At 53.1% G+C, this 9124-nt stretch overlaps 1 pseudogene; it reads right to left on the bottom strand.

The window, feature by feature from the left end:
• Positions 1 to 1243: 1243 nt before the first annotated feature.
• Positions 1244 to 6684, bottom strand: LOC146209438 (uncharacterized; annotated as a pseudogene).
• Between the last annotated feature and the right edge of the window lie 2440 nt (positions 6685 to 9124).

Genomic DNA, 9124 nt, shown 5'->3' with positions numbered 1-9124 from the left:
AGATGAAGTTATAAAATAAAACTGGTAAACCACTTTCAGACAACTACAGCTAAGTCCTCTTCGCAAGCTATATGAAAAACATGGGAGTTTTCACTTTTCCGCATTAGAATCTTGCCTTGTGACACCCAGGCAAACTTCCAGCCCTTGTCTTTTTTCTGTTGTACCGCTTTACCAAGGAGAATCTTGTACTCCGGGCATAGGTGTTCATTCAGGAAGAGCGGATTCCCCTCCTCGAACCCTAAGACTGAAGTAGAGAGCCTTTGTCTTCTTGCCTTTTGTACCAGCTGGTCACGAACCGTTCCAGAGAAAAACTTCACGACAATGTTTGATTGATCTTTCTTTTTGGTAGGAACGCGATGAATGACATCGATATCCTCTGCTTTAAGATCAGCATTTAGGTGACTCGCTATCTGAAGCATCATGTCAGGTAGTGATTCTTCAGCGCACTGCGGCACACCTTTGATTTCAATGTTGTTTCGGCGAGAATACTGTTTCAATTCGACTACCTCCCTTCGCGTTTCACTTAGTTCTTTACGTAGTCGCAAAGTCTCCTTCCGGTGCTCTGCCTGCTCATTCTTGACAGCTGTCAGGTCCTGCACAACATTCTGTACATCTACACGCAAGCCTTCAAAAACCGAGTTCATGTGTGTCATGGAATCCTTAACTTCTTGTAGTTCGCTGAGCGCAACCTTGTTATCAGCTGCAACAGCTCTGATGTCAGCTCTAATGAAAGTAGTTGCAGACTCAAGTTTCTGCACAAGGTCGACTAGAGTCTTCGCTAGCTCTTTTACTGTGCCAGGAGGCTTCTCGCTCAGCCCCTCACTTAGCGATAAAAGGGGATTCAGTTCTTCATTCATGGTAATCTACACCGTATCGAATGCTACCCAGTTACAAATTTATACTCGTACACACTGCATACACCGTTAACTAAGATAAATGAAAGTCTAGTAGTGGAAGGCCTTATGAACGACGCCTAACATCAGCTCAGTTCTATCGCTCGTGGTTACAGGCGGCATGCATATCCAAATGGCAGGTGCAACACAAGTCCAAAGCAACAATATGCAAGACAAAAGACACTTTTCTGGCAGCAACGGCAACGCGATCAACCTGGCTCGGTTTTATAAATGCCAAAGAATAGCACCAACCTGTAAAATGCAGAGCAGAGTTATTTGGTGTCCGTGTCCCGTTGCCGCTGCTGCCAAAATGTGCCGCACTCAAATTGCATCCGCCCACAAGATGTAGACTATAGATAACTGTTGGTGTAGTTGCAGCCCGTGCAGACAGATGGCGATGAATGCGAAAAAAGGGGACCGCTGGTCAGCACTCGACCGTTCCGTGGTCCAAGAAAACGCGTCTTCACACCAGGTTCGTCCAGGAAGTACACGTTGAAATGATGCCGCTTGAAATCCAGGACACGTCGCCGCCTCAGAAATGTGTCTTCAAAAAGACCGCAGGCATGCCAAGCATCGCCACTGTAAAATGCAGAGCAGAGTTATTTGGTGTCCGTGTCCCGTTGCCGCTGCTGCCAAAATGTGCCGCACTCAAATTGCATCCGCCCACAAGATGTAGACAATAGATAACCGTTGGTGTAGTTGCAGCCCGTGCAGACAGATGGCGATGAATGCGAAAAAAGGGGGCCACTGGTCAGCACTCGACAGTTCCGTGGTCCAAGAAAATGCGTCTTCACACCAGGTTCGTCCAGGAAGTACACGTTGAAATGAGGCCGCTTGAAATCCAGGACACGTGTGCCGCACTCAAGTCGTCGCCAGAGCGTCTGGTGGTAGTTGTCTAAAGATGGGTGAGGTGGAGGATAGAGTAGTCGCTCGGCCCGATAGGCCTGCGTTAGCTCACTGGAGGAGTGCATGCGATCGCGCGTGAATCCCGGATTGGAGGCCGCCGGCGCCCGGTTTAAAGAACCTCGGGCTAACGCATTGGCGGCCTCGTTACCGGGATTCCCGGAGTGCGCAGGCACCCATATCAGCTCCACATAGCGGGGTGGGTTAGCGGCGGGCGAGCTCAGTATGCTGAACGCAGAAATGTGAACTCTACCACGCGCAAAATTTAGTAGCGCAGTTTTCGAGTCGGAAATTATGTAGCGTGCTTCCGTGTGTACAAGGGCGTAGGCGATGGCTGCTTCCTCGGCTGCCTCCGAGTTGACCGAGGGGAGGGGGACAGTAGCAGCAGGCTGCAGGAAGGAATTTGTGACGGCCAATACCGCTCCCTCATTCGTGCATGCGGCGTCCACCCATACGGCGTCCGTTTCGGAGCCGTAGTATTTGTGGAGCGCCGCTGCTCGGGCTCGGCGGCGTTGCTCGTTATACTGGGGGTGCATGTTGCGAGAGAGAGGCTTGATGAGAAGGTCTTGGTGGAGGGGGAGAGGTATGGGAAGGAGGATAGGGTCATTCGCTGGGACACGAATGTCTAAAGTCGCCAGGACATGGCGACCGGTGGAGGTCTGGGTGAGACGCAAGTATCGGGCTTGACGATGGGCCTCCGCAAGATCCCCAATAGTGTTGTGGAGGCCAAGCTGTAGAAGGCGTTCTGTGGAAGTAATAATTGGGAGATGTAGGGCCGTCTTTAACGCCGTGCGCAACATGACGTCCAAGGCGTCCATTTCCTGTCTGTTGAGTCGGAGATAGGGGACTGTGTATAAGAAACGGCTGAGGACGAAGGCGTGAATTAGACGACATAGGTCGTTCTCCTTCATGCCTCTGGGATGGCCTGAAACTCGTCGGATGAGATGCGATATCGCGCCTGTCACCCGCTTTAGTTTCTTGAGAGTTAAGGTGTTTTTGCCATTGTTCTGGATGTGAAGTCCCAGAACCCGGAGCATATTCACCTCTGGGGCGGGATGGCCATCGACTTCGATGACAATCGGTGTGGTGGGGCATCCGCGGGTCGTGGGGCGATGTATAAGTAGCTCAGACTTCTCTGGGGGGCATGAGAGTCCGATGCTCTGGGCGTGTTCTTGTGTGAGGGATGCGGCGCTTTGCAAGGTACCCTCTATGTCGCCATCACTACCGTGTGTGGTCCATAGTGTGATGTCGTCCGCATAAAGGGTATGTTTAAGATGAGGTATCGTGGACAGTTTTCGGGCGAATGGAATCAGCGTGGCGTTGAACAGGAAAGAAGAGAGTACGGAACCCTGTGGAGTACCGACGCTCCTGAGGGTGTAGGGTTGGGAGGTAAGGGGGCCGAAATGAACCTCAGCCATGCGATCCGTTAAAAAAGCCTGGATATAAGTGTACATCCGTACACCTATGTTCAGAGGAGAGAGAGCAGTCATGATCGCCTGATGTTCGACGCGATCAAAAGCTTTAGACAGATCCAAAGCCAGGACTGCCTTTGTGTGGCCCGGGATAGCCGGGTCGAAGATGTCGTGAGTGAGCTGCAGCATGGCGTCCTGAGCGGAGAGATGGTGGCGGAATCCCACCATGCTGTGTGGGTAAAGGTCATTGTCCGCTATGTGAAGTGTCAATCTCGCAAGTGCCACGTGCTCGAAACGTTTCCCGAGACATGAGGTGAGCGAGATTGGGCGCAGGTTTTCTAGTTTAACAGGCTTGTTCGCTTTTGGTATAAATATTACCTTGGCCTGTCGCCAGGACTGGTGGAGGGTGCCCTCCACCCAGCATTTGTTGAAGTAGTCTGTAATCTGTGTGATTGATTTGTCATCGAGGTTGCGGAGTATAGAATTGGAGATTTTGTCCAGTCCCGATGCTTAATTTGTGCGGAGCGTCAGGAGGGCCACTCTTACCTCCGTTTCCGAAATATCAGCATCTAATTCCGGGTTAGGTTTTCCTGAGTAGGGGAGCATGGAGTCGGATGTGCCGGGTGAGGTGTATGTTCGCTGAAGTGTGTCAATGAGAGCGTCCGGGTCGCTGTTGTGTGTGTGTACGAGGCTTGTAACATGGTGTTGTGTAGCGGCTTTGGGCTGTGTTGGATCTATGAGATGTCTCAGAAGTTGCCAAGCTCGCTTGGTGGACAGTTTTCCGGCGAGTCCGTCGCAAACTTGCCTCCAATAAGAGCGGCAGACCTGCTCTGCGTGTTGTATCTGCGTCTACAGTGCGGCCAGTCGCTTTTTAAGCGTTCTGTTTAACTTGTGGCGTTTCCAACGCTCGAGTAAGCTGTGGTACGCCTCCCATAGGTGGGCGAGGCGGGAATCTAGAGTGGGGGTGTCCTGTGTGGTTGTAATTAGCCGGGTATTGTGTTGGACATCGGTCATAAGTGATTCTACCCACTCTTCGATGTCCGTGATAGTTGTGTTTGTTTCGTCCTTCCGCAATGCGCGGATGGCGTCCCAGTTCACCAGTTTGTGGGTGATGTGTATGTGGCGGGATTGTTTAAAGGGGAGCGAGATGTTAATGATGTAGTGATCGCTTCCCAGTGTGTGTTGTGTTCTTGTCCAGGTGACGCCACCGAGGAAGCGACTTAGCGTCAGGTCCGGACTGGTGTCCATGCTAACGCTGGTGCCGATCCGCGTGGGTGTGTGGAAATTATTGTGTGCAGTGAGGCGCAGCTCCTGGACTAAGGACCAGAGGCGTCGACCACGGCCCGTAGTATAACTATACCCCCAGTCGGTGTGTTGGCAGTTGAAGTCCCCTCCGGTGAGGAGAGGGTGCTTGCCAGCGAGTAGGTGGAGGTCACGCAAGAGCGTCTCCAGGGAAGACATCGAATGAGATGGGGGGTGGTATATATTGGCAGTGAAGATGGAGGGCACTCTGTGTGGGTGATGCATTATTTCCGTGATAACGCAGGGTGTCTCTGACGTAGTGTTGTTTGGTGGGTGATTGAACGGTGAATAAGAGCGGACACCCTGGGTTTGTCCGTGGTATCTGAGTGGTAGAGCATAAAACTAGACAGTGATGCTCTGGTGGCCGTATCCTGGAGAAGGATGATTTGGGGTGGCGGGGTGAGGATGGGAACGAGTAATTGGAAAGGCGCAAGCTTGCCCCGGAAGCCGCGGCAATTCCACTGGAGAATGGGTAAATTAAGTTGCTGCCCCGCTATAGTGGAGAGATTGGGAGCCAAGTGCGCTAGGCGTTGAAGAGGGTGGTGGTTGCGAGGGATGAAGAGGAGGTAGTTGGAGATTGATGTGCTTCAGGATAACGGTTTGCGTGTTCTCTAAGGTTTGAATGCGGGTGTCTATGCTGGTCATTCTCATGTCGAGCGTATGAACCAAGCGTGAGAACATCGAGTTAATTTTGTTCTCGAGTTGGGTGAAGAGGGAGTCGATTTTGGAATCTATCCGGGCTTCTAAAGCGTTTAGCTTTGATTCAAATTTTGCCTCAACTTGCTCAAGAGCATCATGTGTGACAGGTGGGGGTTCTGATGTACGTTTCTTTTTGGGCGGTGGTTGCGTGGCTGGGGATCTTGGAGAAAAGGCTGGAGGTACAGCTTGGGGAAGGAGGGTGGATTAGGAGGGTTGGTGTGGGGTCTGTATTCGGGAGGAAAGGCGGTTTACCTCTTCCCGAAGGGCCTTGAGCTCCTTGTCGCGTGAATCCTCCTGATGTGGCTGGAGTGGCGGGGTTTGTTTAGAGATGACTTCAGCTGCTCGGTCGGCCCAAGACATCTTTTGTGGGTCCTTTGCGCGTTCTGTGGAGCGAGTGGCGTTGAGTGCTATCTTCCGAGTAGCGTCTCCGGGCAGCTTGTCCTTACGAGAGAGGTGTTGAGTTGCAGGGTTGGTTGCAGGTCTTCGCCCTTTAGCCTTGCATCTCCCCGTACCCGTCATGTGTGCTTCTCCGCATAAAATACATTCCGGAGTGCAGGAAAGGATAGTTTCCTTGGGATGTGGTTTCCCACACCTCGGGCAGTTATTCGTACGTGCCAGCGTGCACACATCTGTCCTGTGGCCTGGCTGTCTGCAGTTGATACAAGCGTCCACGTGGCCTCTCTGTAAGGGGTGCACCTGTGGAGTCCCCCGCCGTAAATAACTGTGCGAGGAACCGGTCCTTCTCTAAAAGTAATTGATATTGATCGAGTGGCACCCATGCGTCGAGCGTCCACTATTGGAGCACGGGGATTGCTGTTCACGAGATCCTCCAGTAGCTCCCTGGGGGTTTCATTCCAGTAAGCGTTCAAGATTACTCCTTTCACCGCGCCGTCTGTGGGAGCGATGTAGGCTGCTACGTCGTAGTCGGTTACTTGGTAATTAATTTTGGTGATTTGTCCCAGCATAAGTGCGTCGGTCTGGTGTGGCGTGCTCACTGTACACGTGTTATTGGTGGGATGAACGAGTAGCTGGGTGCGGGTGGGCTCCTCGAGTGAAGCAGTGGCGTTCAAGATTGAGACGCGCCGCTGTCGTGATATGGTACTGTAGTAAGGTGAAGCCCTCCACGGGAGCGGAAAATCACCTTGTAATCTTCAATTGGTGAAGCCCTCCACGGGAGCGGAAAATCACCTTGTAATCTTCAATTGGCAGTGGCGGCTGCTGTCGTGACCTTTGTGCGGCAGCGCGCGGGCGGCGCGCAGCTGCTCGGATGCCTGGGCCTTGATAGTATTTGGGGTGGCAGATGATGCCGCTCCAGCGTCAGTGGTAGGCTTGTCTGCCTGATCGGTCTGCATGGCGGAGATCTGGTGAATCTGCTGTTGCTCCTGGGTGCGGGCGGGAACGCTGAGGATGTGAGTGCAGTCCCGCGGATTGAAGTCCCGAGGGTCAATAGCTTCGCCTGGCACTTGCACCTTCATGATGACTTTGTGCTTGGAGGTCGCGTTCGGAGTAGGCCTAGCTCCCAGCGGAGCCAGGCCTAGCTCGGGCGACGCGGCGGCTCAAGGCGAAATAGGCCGTGGGGGCCCGAAAACTGGCCAGATCGTGCCTATAATTGGTATGGGCGTGGCGCTCACCTTCACAGGGCTCTTGTTGGTGAAAAATAGGCCACAGGTTCGGGCTACTGGCGAATTTCGCCGTCTTCGCACGGAGCCGACGTGAAGCGCGTCCGCACTCCACGCAAGGCGGAACCGGAAAAACTTTAGTATTGCAGATGACAGGAATGCTATAGAGAAGGACTAATCTCGTGAAATCTCGTGGAATATGACAGATCTCGCGCACAACCGTCGCGCATGGGATTTCATTCCTTAAGCCTAGAAAGACTTTCGACTTAAATAACCACATACCATACCACCGCTGATGCCTGATGTGCGATGTCTGCTTCTGTATGCTGTGGTGCGGCGTTCGAGGAAGCGCTTAATGAAAGGCGCCACACGGATGCTTGGATCGGACGCCTGGCAGGGTAAACTTCGTATATGCATAGAGAAACATGTTTCTCTATGGTATATGCGTGAATCGCCTGGGGACGTCAACGTCGTGACTATTGGTGACGTCATGACCGGATGTGATGTCATCCTGACGTCAGTTCCAATTATTAGACATGACCGGATTTGACGTCGTTATGAGGTCGCATCCAGTCAGGATATCGCCATTTGTCAGGACGTCGCCAGGTGATGGTGTCACCGTCAGTCATCTGTCATTATCACCGCCGTCATTATCACTATTTGCCGCTATCATTATCGCTCACTATCTACTAGCGGTGGCGCTCTCCAGGCAACCACGCAAGCATGATGATAGCCTGCCACTGCATTTTTATCTGTTGTAGGCCGCAATTGCAACCGCTACCGTTCCGGTGGTGGAACCAACTCTCTAAAAGGTGGGACCACCAATTTGGTTTTACGATACTTTGAAGTTCGGAGCAACAACGCCGCCAAGTTAAGCCTAGCGTCCGAGCCTAGCGTCCGGCCTAGCCGCCCTCGAGGGAAGACCCTCGGAGCGTTAACGGCATGGACTGGCAGGGCGAGGAAAATCAGAGCTACCAGCCGAACTCTGACACTAGTAAGGACGGAAATATGGAGGCGGTTGAGGCCTTAGAAGAAAATTCATGGTTCCGCCGACAAGGAGGCAGATATGTGAAGGAATGCGACGCAGCGTCCCAAGCGAAGAAGGAGGCACCCGTGAAGGGGAGCGAAGGGACCGAGGCCGCCAAATCACGGCAAAAAGCGATAGGAAGGTCATTCGCCGAGAGATCCGTAGTCACGGTCAGATCGAAAATACCGAAGGAGATGTTCCGCGTAGTGCTGCGACCGCACGGCGGCGCCGATCAGCTGACAAGGAAAGCGGGACCGAAGCTGCGCCAGGTCCTGGTTACGGCTGCAGGCCTCAACCTGAACGGGGAAGACAGATTCATCGCCAACCCGAAGAATCAGTCCCTACTAATTATGACCCCGGAGCTCGGCAGGGCAAAGCGGTACAAACAAATTACGACCATAAAAATCGGGCCAATTGAGATAGACGCAACTGCTCACGCGGCCATGCCGGAGGGCGGTAAGGGCGTCATATACGACGTTCCGCCGGACGTCACGGAGGAGGAAATTCGGCAGGGACTCAGAGATAACCCTGGCTACATTGGAGCGAGGAGGCTCGGGAAAAAGTCTAAAACCGTGCTCATCATTTTCGAAGACCAAGAAGTCCCGCGAGAGGTGTGGTTCAACGGATTGCTATACCGGTGCAACCTCTACAAAAAGAAATTCGATGTGTGCTACGCATGCGGCAACCTAGGACATCGGTCGGACGTCTGCCCGGACCCCACCAGCCCTCGATGCCGAGGGTGCAGAATGCTTAATCCACCGGAGGGGCACGAACAAAATTGCGAGCCGCAATGCCTACTGTGCGGCGGCTGCCACCCCCCGGGGCACAACCGCTGCAGAAGCATGTACCGGACCCCGCACATTCTCAAAGTCCGACAAGCAGAGAAAGAAGCCACCCAGGGTCAAAACAAGCAGCAAGAGCCAACGAAAACCCGGGGCAGATCGAGAGGAAGAGGCGACGCCGCGGGCACAACGGGCCGTGCGAGAGACTCCAGCGCATCCGTCACCAGAGATGAACCCAGATCCAAGAGCAAGAACAGGGGGCCGCCACAATCACCGCCACCCAAGGACGACAAGAACCACTGGCCGAAGTCCGGGGAGACGCCGGCCGGACAAGAAAAGACGAATGACGAAGTTAACGCAGGCGGTAAGTCGGTCAGCTTCGCTAGCGGGGTCTCCAAAGAAAAAAACTTTGAACTTTCGGAATTACAACAGACTCAAGCCGAGCATAGCAAAGAAATCAGAATCATTAAAGACGACATCAAAGAGA

The sequence above is a fragment of the Amblyomma maculatum genome, chromosome 1 (genome assembly GCF_055883805.1).
Source record: "Amblyomma maculatum isolate TAMU_Amacu chromosome 1, ASM5588380v1, whole genome shotgun sequence".
NCBI classification, from domain to species: domain Eukaryota; kingdom Metazoa; phylum Arthropoda; class Arachnida; order Ixodida; family Ixodidae; genus Amblyomma; species Amblyomma maculatum.
The sequence above is the reverse complement of the archived record's forward strand: the minus strand, read 5'-3'. Positions and strand labels throughout refer to the sequence as shown.